Source organism: Pocillopora damicornis, chromosome 10 (genome assembly GCF_964200805.1).
Source record: "Pocillopora damicornis chromosome 10, jaPocDami1.2, whole genome shotgun sequence".
Classification (NCBI taxonomy): Eukaryota; Metazoa; Cnidaria; class Anthozoa; order Scleractinia; family Pocilloporidae; genus Pocillopora; species Pocillopora damicornis.
Genome location: NC_142679.1, coordinates 7,324,045 through 7,333,730, shown reverse-complemented (window position 1 = coordinate 7,333,730; position 9,686 = coordinate 7,324,045). Strand labels below are relative to the sequence as shown.

General features: G+C 38.3%; 1 long non-coding RNA gene across 6 annotated transcripts; it reads right to left on the bottom strand.

The window, feature by feature from the left end:
- Positions 1-1,588: 1,588 nt before the first annotated feature.
- Positions 1,589-8,152, bottom strand: LOC113673126 (uncharacterized). 6 transcript variants are annotated; one of them, XR_016180111.1, is made up of 3 exons: positions 2,567-2,773; positions 2,381-2,471; positions 1,589-1,864 (listed from the first exon to the last, which is right to left on the bottom strand). It is a non-coding gene; the product is annotated as an uncharacterized LOC113673126 (long non-coding RNA). The 6 variants fall into 6 exon arrangements; XR_003446391.2 differs by lacking the exons at positions 2,381-2,471; positions 2,567-2,773 and adding an exon at positions 7,879-8,145; XR_016180113.1 differs by lacking the exon at positions 2,381-2,471 and having other exon boundaries at positions 2,571-2,697.
- Positions 8,153-9,686: the final 1,534 nt, after the last annotated feature.

Here is a 9,686-nt window from a genome sequence, read left to right as displayed (position 1 = left end):
TACTGGTTTACATGAGGAGCCGGCGAATTCTTATAGGGAAAAGCGAAGCGTTGCTTTCGTGACTGGCCATTTGTTTACTTTTCTGGTGGTTTTATCTCTCATCTGCTTGGTGACTACGCATATATTAATATATGAAAATCAGACCACATGAAGGCTTGAAATTCTATTAAGAACGATTGTGGCCGCTTTGTTAAAAACCAAATACAATGGTCATTTTGTTAAAAACAAAAGATATCAAGAAACGGGAAAGGAAAATTTCACAATAGTGCAAATGATCGTGAAAGATGAGGGTTCCTACAATTTTGCTGTCAGAGCAACATTTGATGCCTGATTATGCCCACCCAGCCCACCCTCCGCCCCACAAACACACATACACCAACAAAAAGGACATTGTCTACCTGATGACCTCTGCCCATCCCACCTCCAGCCTACACAATCTTCTTTCCAATTCCCATCATGACAAATGCACAAGTTTTCTTATCACACAAATGCCCAAAATTAAAAGAAAATTTATTCCATAAGTCTTGAAAGTTCAAATAGACTGGATTCAACTGTACCTATATTCAACATGTCCAAGAAATCAATACAAACTTGAGCCATAACATGAATGAGCTGGCTCCAAGAGCCCTTAATTTGATTGAGTTCAAGAAACCCCCAGTTTTTGAAATGAGACCTGTTGAGTGGACTATTGAAAAAGTATGGCTTTTACCAATATGATTAAAAACTTAACCAAATTGACTTGGTCAGTGGCATTTTTCTATATTCCACTCTGTGGTTGCTCCAGGGAACCAGTGCTAGTTCTTGGCCAGTCAGATTAAAAATTTAATTCAACTGTGACTTGGTTAGTGGCATTTTCCCACAAATTAGGCTCTTGGTTTACTTTTATTTTCAGTTTTCATTTGCTCTTTTGGGTATTTTTTCCTGGATTTGATTGGCCATTGTGATTACTGCAGTTTGATTTTTTTGAAGTTTCATCAAGAAGCACCCTAACCAAATTATTTACTTAGGCAGTACTTGTGTGGGCATTGTAAGTGTACACCTGGCGCTTGTTTAGGTTTTCTCTCTAATTTATTTTTGTCTTGGTGGGAAGATAGAATCTCCAGTATGGTAACATTTCACCTTGAGGGATATTACAAGACTACTTTCAGAAATTGGTAACTACAGTTGCATTTTTCAAATCTTGATTTTGAACATGTGCTACTTCATTGATCACAGCAACTTTATTTCCAGGGCCTCACTTATTTTTATCCCCCTTCCCCCTTGGATGGAGAACCTGTAATTGGCCGGGATGAGAAGGGAACCTGGGAATGAGGCTCCTGAGGTACAGCAATTCTTAAATTAGAAGGACCTGTGTTACTTGCTTTAAAAATGTAATGGATTGGTATACAGGACCTTTGGCTTGAAATTCAAGGAATTTTGGGTTATAATTACCAGGAGAATGATTCCCCTTACATTTTAACCACAGCCATATAGCTTGGGAAAAAAATGTATATTAAGCTTTTGCAAATTTGCGCTTAAAAATTATACCTCCCCACGTGAGGTCACGAGTAAAAAGATCACTGTTGCTACGGTCACATTGATATAAAAATTGCACCTTTAAATGCAGTGCCTTTGATTTCGTATTTAATTTGTGTAATAATAAACAGAATATCACATTTGAGTGTTGAAAAGATATTTCACTCGTTCTCTTCGCCCATTTCAACACTCGAAGTTCGTATCTCCGCGCGGCCATATGACATCCTCTACATCTTTTTGTTAAAACAATTGCTAAGAACTCTGTGGAAAGTGTGCCTGTCTTTCAGTACAATGCAATGGCCATCATTTTACTGCTTACATCCCTGCGGTGACACCAGGTGGGAATTTTCTAACCGGAAGGAAGAAATGAATGTAATGTAAGTATTCTAAATTAGGATATAAATTCATTTAATACTTCACAAGTTATACTCTACCAGGGGATGGACTTTAAGTACACTAAGATCATTATATATTCAGTAGATAGTGAACTCAATGAACCATTTTTCTGTTAAAATATTTTGTTATTTACTTGTTCTGTGCGTGAAATCCTCCGTTCTTGCGGAAAAAATCGTTTCTTTTTGTTTCGAATGACAAACAAATAACCCTGCTATTTATAGGAAACAAACAGAAATATTAATCATCCAATTAATGTCTATAAATCTCATTTTCATTTCTAAAGGTCCTGAAATGTTTTTAAAAAAATCCCGATTTATCTCAGAAGTTCTTTTTCGGAATAATCTCATAATTTGCACAAAATGCGAGATTCCCGTGATGAATTTTCATGGAGCACCGGCCTCTAGACTGATTCAAAATAATCATTTATTTTCAAGACAAAGTGAGCGATACGTCAGTTTCGTCTCCTTACATATTTCCCTCTCCGAAAAAGACAGCATGACCGTTGGCAGAGTTTGACATTTCATGTGGCATAACCAAGGCCAAAACCATGACAATAACCTCTATTACAAAGGTAGGAGGCGAAGTTAGTACCATTACCATTACCCGGAGCTCGAGACTAATTGTGCCATCGCTCGCCGAAATTACGTTTACTTACTTACTCGACAGCTTAGATTGGCTCCGTTTTTCGACTGTTCCGAGTCTGAGACTTCGGTTGTTGAACGCAGGCTCATTTCGCGAACATTGGATGATTTTATGGTTAATATGGGTGAAAAGTGAACATTTGAGAAGAGACTGGGAAATAGTCAATGCACTCACGTTTCACCTGCACGTGAATCTAGCTAATGTTTACTCACGCGTTCGATACACGTGAAAACTTCCATCCGTATGCGACATCATAAGAATAACTTTCGCAGTACGATGAGTTGTCGGATCTAAAAGAACGACAAAGGCCATTTTAACGATCGAGATGCAATCCTTTAATTTATCCTTATAAGTGTGATGTGTGATTGCGAAGTTTTAAACACCAGTGCACAAGATGGTACGTCGAAAACAAGCGAATGGCTCATGAGTAGTAACTTTTCAACAGACTGTGGCGATCGCCAACAGTCTTCTTCATCGGGAGAGTCTTCGCGAGCTGTGTCGCCGATCGAGGATTCTGAGCCAGTTAAACCAGAGGGTAGTGGAACAAAGCTACACAGTGATCATTACCATCGGAAACATCGTCACTCGAAATTTCACAAGAAAAAACATGTCAACAGCTCCGGCGTCGCGGTGGATCGATTTAAAAGAACTGCGACTGTGTTGCGCTGTTCTGGGCTTCTTCAGATCACGAGAAGTATATCTCAACTTCTACATAACAATGAAATAATTCAAAGTGAGATCGACAAGCTTCAACATGAAACGAAGGAGCACAGCCAGCAGTTACAGAGACAATTGCAAAAGAAACTTGAAGTCGAGAGGGAGACTAGAGGTGCGTGCAGTCCAGAGGGTCAAAAGTTACTCACGAAACTCGCTCAATTTGAGTGGAATTGAACTATTATTGGAATTCGCGCATTAAGTAAATCTTATTCCTTAATCACTTTTTTTCAAGGTTGTTTATTTCATTTTTGTATGCGGAGAAAAAACATTGGTAAACAAGGAATGATAATATTAATCAATGTAACTGGTGTGCAGCGAATTAGAAAGTCAGGCGACCGGATTACGTAACCGCACTGCTTGTTATTCCTTTACTTGAATGATCTTTCATTTTGGACTCTTTCGATCGAATCTAAAATTAAACGAACGAAGAGTTACTGTTATTATGGATGAAATGTGTGGATTTCATAGAGTTAAGATTCGCAGTAAGAATTAGCGCGCACAGTTCTTCCAATCTTTATTACTTGGGTTATTTTTACGCAGGTTGAAAATGATTTGCTCATCTGGAAAATTCTTTATTCAATAAAGAGTTGATGTACAATTTATTTGACTTTTTTTATTGTATACTATAACAGAAGGGGCGAGAATTGTAAAGAGAAATATTTACAATCTAATTGAAAATCCGAGTGCAAAGAAAAGAACCGATCTTAAAGTAGACTCAGTAAGCAATGGTTAGTATCGCTATGCTACTTCGACACAGTTTCACGTAATTGATTATCAACTTACTTTTAATTGTCATCCATTTGATTAAGATGATTTAACCAACATACCGGTAGAATTGCGCAGAATGATCGATTGTCAATGCGTTGCGAAGATCTCTTGGGCGTTGAAAACAGAGAAGGCGGGTCATGGGAGGGTTAACAACACAAAATTGGCTTAGACTGGACCACAGGTAGCCCAGGGTCGCTAAATGATACTCCGTGATTACTTTGCGTAATGGGCGATCCCTGATAGTAAATCTTCAGTATTGCTGGTTTTCACGTGACGTCACTAAATTTCAGACTTCAGAACTATTGATCCTCCTGAGATTTTACTTTCATGATGTATTACAGCAGCTAAAAACTAATATTCAGACAAATTTTCACTCCAAATGGGTTCTTGGTTTAGTGATAGACTACTCTTGAATTTCTAAGCTTTTGCGTGACGTGGCCTTTACATGACGAGCGAGAGAGCTGTTATGTTGGTTTAAAAGGTGACTTATTTAAGGAAATTCAGCTATCTGAACAGTTCTTGTATTAGAATAAAGTATTATTGTTACGTTTATGAGTTCTTAGAGAGATAAATTCACGCTTTTGTAGCAAAACTCAGTGACAGATGTTTCTGCTGGTTTCCGGCCGCCATGTTGGCGCCCATCTAGGTGGGCACCAGCATGGCGGCTCCATACAAATCTCTATAAATTTGGGAAAAACGTTTCTCCTCATATCTTCCGTAAGAAAAATTGCTGTGACCTGAATCTTGGCGAGAGTCTTTACATATCTAGCTTCTTTCTATTTCCAGATTCTAGACTAAATCGATTGAACGGTTTTTATTTTTTATTTTGATCTATTTTGAATGGCGTGACACTGAAAACCAGCAATAGAGGGCAAAGCAGATGCAATATTACCGAGCTGAACAGTCCAAAACCAGCTTATTTAACCCACGATGCAAAGGAATAATTACTTAAGCGAGGTAAGTTCGTTTTTAATTTAAAACTAGCTGGAACTTCAACCGTACATTTCCATACAAATCCTAATAACGCGTCAATTTCAAATTTACAGAGGCTCGTCTTGTGAGCTTAGGCCTACTGAGATAATAGCCCATGATCATTACTGTTTGTTTCTATACTTGTTGGGAATGGAACAACTTACTCAATAGTAAGGAAATAATTAAATTTTATTTATAGAGGGTGACTCATACTAACAATACAAGTTGATGAACTAACGGCCTTCTTTTGTGGAGGATCCGGTGAAAAGTTAATATATAGCTCCGAAGTAATATTATGCAAAATATATACATATATTTTTTGATGACATGAACGAACGTTGCCCTTTGTTCGTACTGTATTTCTAAAGAAATTTCATTTGAGACTTTTACCGCACAATCGTTTTGAAAGCTTTGCCCTCAGTCTTCAAGTTGCCCTATCCTCAACGGCTGTAATTGTTTACCTCTAGGTTCTCAACCGGCTCCTCGCTTGCGTGACCGTCCTGATGTTTTCCTAAGCTAGTGGTATGCACTCTTACGTGAGAGCGCATCTTGCTTCTTCTCGTCTATTTGAATGCGGTTGCCTAGGTTTCGCACCCGCCCAACCAAACAACATCGAAGGGACACCAGACTTGGAGATTTTGAACTTAGTCTTACTCGTGAATTGAATGTTCTTCGTGATGTTATCCAGCTTCGCATATGCTGTCGCTTCCTTCTTCAATCTTTCCTTCATGACTCTCTCGGTGCCACTTGAGGGTCACTTGACTTGTTGACCTTCACGCTCAGGCAGGCTAGCACCCAAAAGCCTTCTAGCCCTCCCAAGATAGATATCTAGTCACGAGAAACCATAAGCTAAGAACCAATTGAGAAAATTGTAGAAGACGCTTGGAAATCACAATAGGCCTTCTAGGGTTGAAAGTGGCCTGCAACAAGATGTTCCTCTCGCGCGCAGACGGCGAAGAAAATTTAACTGAGGAGTCGAATAACCAGCAAGTCTGAGGCATGTTTCTGTTGAAGTTTTTAAAATATTAAGGCCTGGAGAAGAGAATATAACCTTGGCCTGAAGCTTTTACTTCGAGTTCATTTCCACCCTCAGCGTGAGGGTGGGTTCACGATGGCCTTTGCGTTAGGATTCAGGTGCTTAATGAGCACTCTCAGCGATGTGCATGCTTTTTTAAAAATATGAATACTTTATAGCGCCTTCATTACCTACGTAGGAGCTGTACAGAGAAGAACTGTTTACGCAACTTCCGCGGGCTAAAAATTCACTAAAGGAGTTTTTAACCTGCGAAAGTTAAGCATACAGCCATGAGCCATAATATAGCATAGTAAAAACTCAAATTCTTCTGACTGACTGACTGACTAATTGCTTGAATCATTGTCTGACTTAATAACTGACTGACAGACGGACCGATTGATTGACTGACTGACTAACTGACTGACCAGTCTGACGGACTAATTGTTCGACTGACTGACCAACCGACTGATAGACTGACATATTAATTGACTGTTTGACTGAGTGACTGACTGAAATACTGATTGACTGACTAACATACTGACAGATTGATTGATTGACTGTATGACTGACTGATTAACTGTTTGACTGACTAGCAGATTGATTTACTGACTGGCAGACTGACTGACTGGCGGAATGACTAACTAACATGTAAACCGACTAACTAACTGACTTGCTGTCTAACAGACTGACTGTCTAGTAGACTGACCGACTGATTGACTGACTGACTGACTGGCTAGCAGACTGACTGACTCGCTGGCAGATTGACCAACTTGCGACTGACTGACTGACTGGCAGACTGACTGACCGTGTAAGGCTAACTGACTGGTTGACTGACTGACTGACTGGCAGACTGACTGACCGACTGACTGACTGACTGGTTGACTGACCGACTGACTGATTGACTTGCTGACCGACTGACTGGCAGACTGACTGACTGACTGACCGACTGGTTGACTGACTGACTTGCTGACTGACTGACTGGTTGACCGACTGACTGGCAGACTGATTGACTGGTTGACTGACTGATTGTCTGATTGCCTGGTGTACTCACTGAATGACTAAGGATGAGTTGGAGAGATCGACCGACAAAACTGATAAGACAGTGGATTTAGCCTGTCTTGAGGAGTTTTGTGACTGACTAATCGACGACAAGCACAAACTTTTAACTAGTTTCAAATTTGTGAATTGAATTAAGAGGCATGATCTTGGCCTAGAGAAATAATTGCACAATAAAAGTCTTTAAAGTTAAAACTGAGTTTGTTTCGTAGGAGAAACGTTCGATTTGTCACTACAAGCGAATCCTTAAAGACGATCGAATCTTTAATGTGTACATGAAGCGTCGCGGAACGGTTTTTCATTATGTATGCCTCAAGCCTTAAGATTTTTCTCACAAAAGCCTTCAAAATTCTACGGAAACCAAAAACTTTTGCCCGCTTTCGCATCTCTCATTAAGATAACATGTTATCCACGATTCCATGAAAAATAAATGAATAAGTTAATATTCCTCCTCCAATTACTAAGTCGTCGTGATCAAACAAAATATATTATTCGTTTGTGTTTATTTTACTAATAAAATCTACTAGTAAAACCCTTATGATGCACCATCAAAAAATGAGGCAAGATATCAAACATTCCATGAACGCACCTAGATATTTTGAATTCTAACAAGAAAAACAAGGTTAATACCTTGAATTATTTAAGCTAGTTTGAAAAAGGGCGTTGTCTATAAATGAAAATATCTTACATTTCTCGAAAAAATAAAAAATTATGTATACGGTAAAATGACTTGTTTTACCCAAAATAGTTGGTGTGTTCATACTAAGATTAACCTTCGATTTAAGCGAGACCAATACCTCACGTCCCGTCCTTGACAGCCCGTGTTTGTTCATCAGACCGATTTCCAGCACCGATCGCTTGAAATTTTACAACGATTCTCACAGGAATGCTTAGATCCAACACCACTGGAAAATTTAGGATTTTATCGATTTATAACATGATCCCAAATGAAAGCCGATTTTTCCATTCCCTCGTGCGAAGGTAAATGTCATATGCTTGTTGAATGAGCGGTCTCAATAACTAGTGATATAGTATAGCATGGCATATCATATTACATTTATCTTGACCCATAACAGGTGTTTTCACTTTTAATTTCCAATCTTGGTGTTTAGTTTTTTCGGAGACCATTAATCGACCCCTAGTGGCTATTTGCATAGCATATGTAGTTTGTTCACTCGAGACTCTTTTATTTCATTCTTGCTTTAATTAATCCGATAGCCAGTGGTTAGGGGTAGAATTGCTTTAAGCGTGGAAAAGAAGGTGTGTTGATGACATTGCTTGTCGAACGATTATTGTGCAGTAATGGCTTCAAAGTGAAATTACACCGAGAAGTCATTACAGTTTCTCTTGCATAATAATCACAAATTAGAATGAGGCTTTATCATTTTCTCGCCTAATATGACTAGGCTTGTTGTTAGAGGTGGAAATTCGCACGGATTGATCAAAAAAATCTCTTTAACACAAAAAATTTGGAATACGACTCGTTCATTAAAGAAACAGAATTATTTTGATGCAAATCGCGTGAAAGAAATTTCCCACAAAATGTTCCATAGATTCTGAAAGCACCATTCTCGAAAAAATGTGAAAATCTAAAAGGAATATCACTGTTCAGTAAACAAATGATAAAATATTTTAGACCGCTATCATGTCCTGGTGTCGTAAAATCCGGCGTAAGGTGCATAAAAAGGTGTAAATTAATAACTTTAACGGGGAAAAAAAACAACAACACAACGGTTTTTAAAATTAAGTTTTTTTATAAGATCTTCAGCTCATTTCTAAGTGTAACCTGTAAGCGTGTCACAGCTCCTTAATCGTTACGTGACTTGAATGGGAAAATCATGCCCTAACAATGTTTTGACTAATATGACCGCTATTGATGCGCCAATAATTAAAAACGGTTGACCAGTACCTTATTCCTATTCTGAGAAGAGCGTACTTTATCAGAGCAATTTGGTGGAAAAAGAAACCCGCTAATTTTATGGACAGGGTAGTGTTTGCTGCAACGCTAACGGGGGTTTTGGTGTAAGATAATAATCAGTTATATAAAGTGCTACACATTCAAAAAAAATCAAAGGAAAAAAATTACCATTCGGTTTATAACTCGCTAACTAAAGAATTGAATAGAGGAACAAAGTACAAAGAGATGAAAAACTATCGTGTTTTCACCTTTTTTTTGAGAAGAGCAGCTGAAATTTTGGATAATTTCAGTTTTCCATGGATGTTTGGCCCTTTTGAAATGAATATCTTTTTTTTTTTTTTTGTAAATTAAAAGCTTCGTTTACTGTTGTTAGACTTGAAGTTTGGTAAACCGAAACAGATGCAGTCAGTTACTTTGATGTAGTAAGATCACAAAGAAAGATCGAGTCTACAGAAGAAGATTTTTAAAATAGGAAATCTCTTAATCCAGATTAGTTAGACTTTAGAAACAAAACTCAAGCTTTTTAGCTTTGATATTTCTTTTCTCTATTTTGATGGAGCAGAATCATTGTCACTCATTCCGCAGTTGACTTAGTTATAGAAGAATTATGAAAGCAGTGTGCGGGACCGATCTCCGGAATCATTGTAGTTTGGTCGATGCTGTCTTCTTTTCATAGACTTCGTTGGA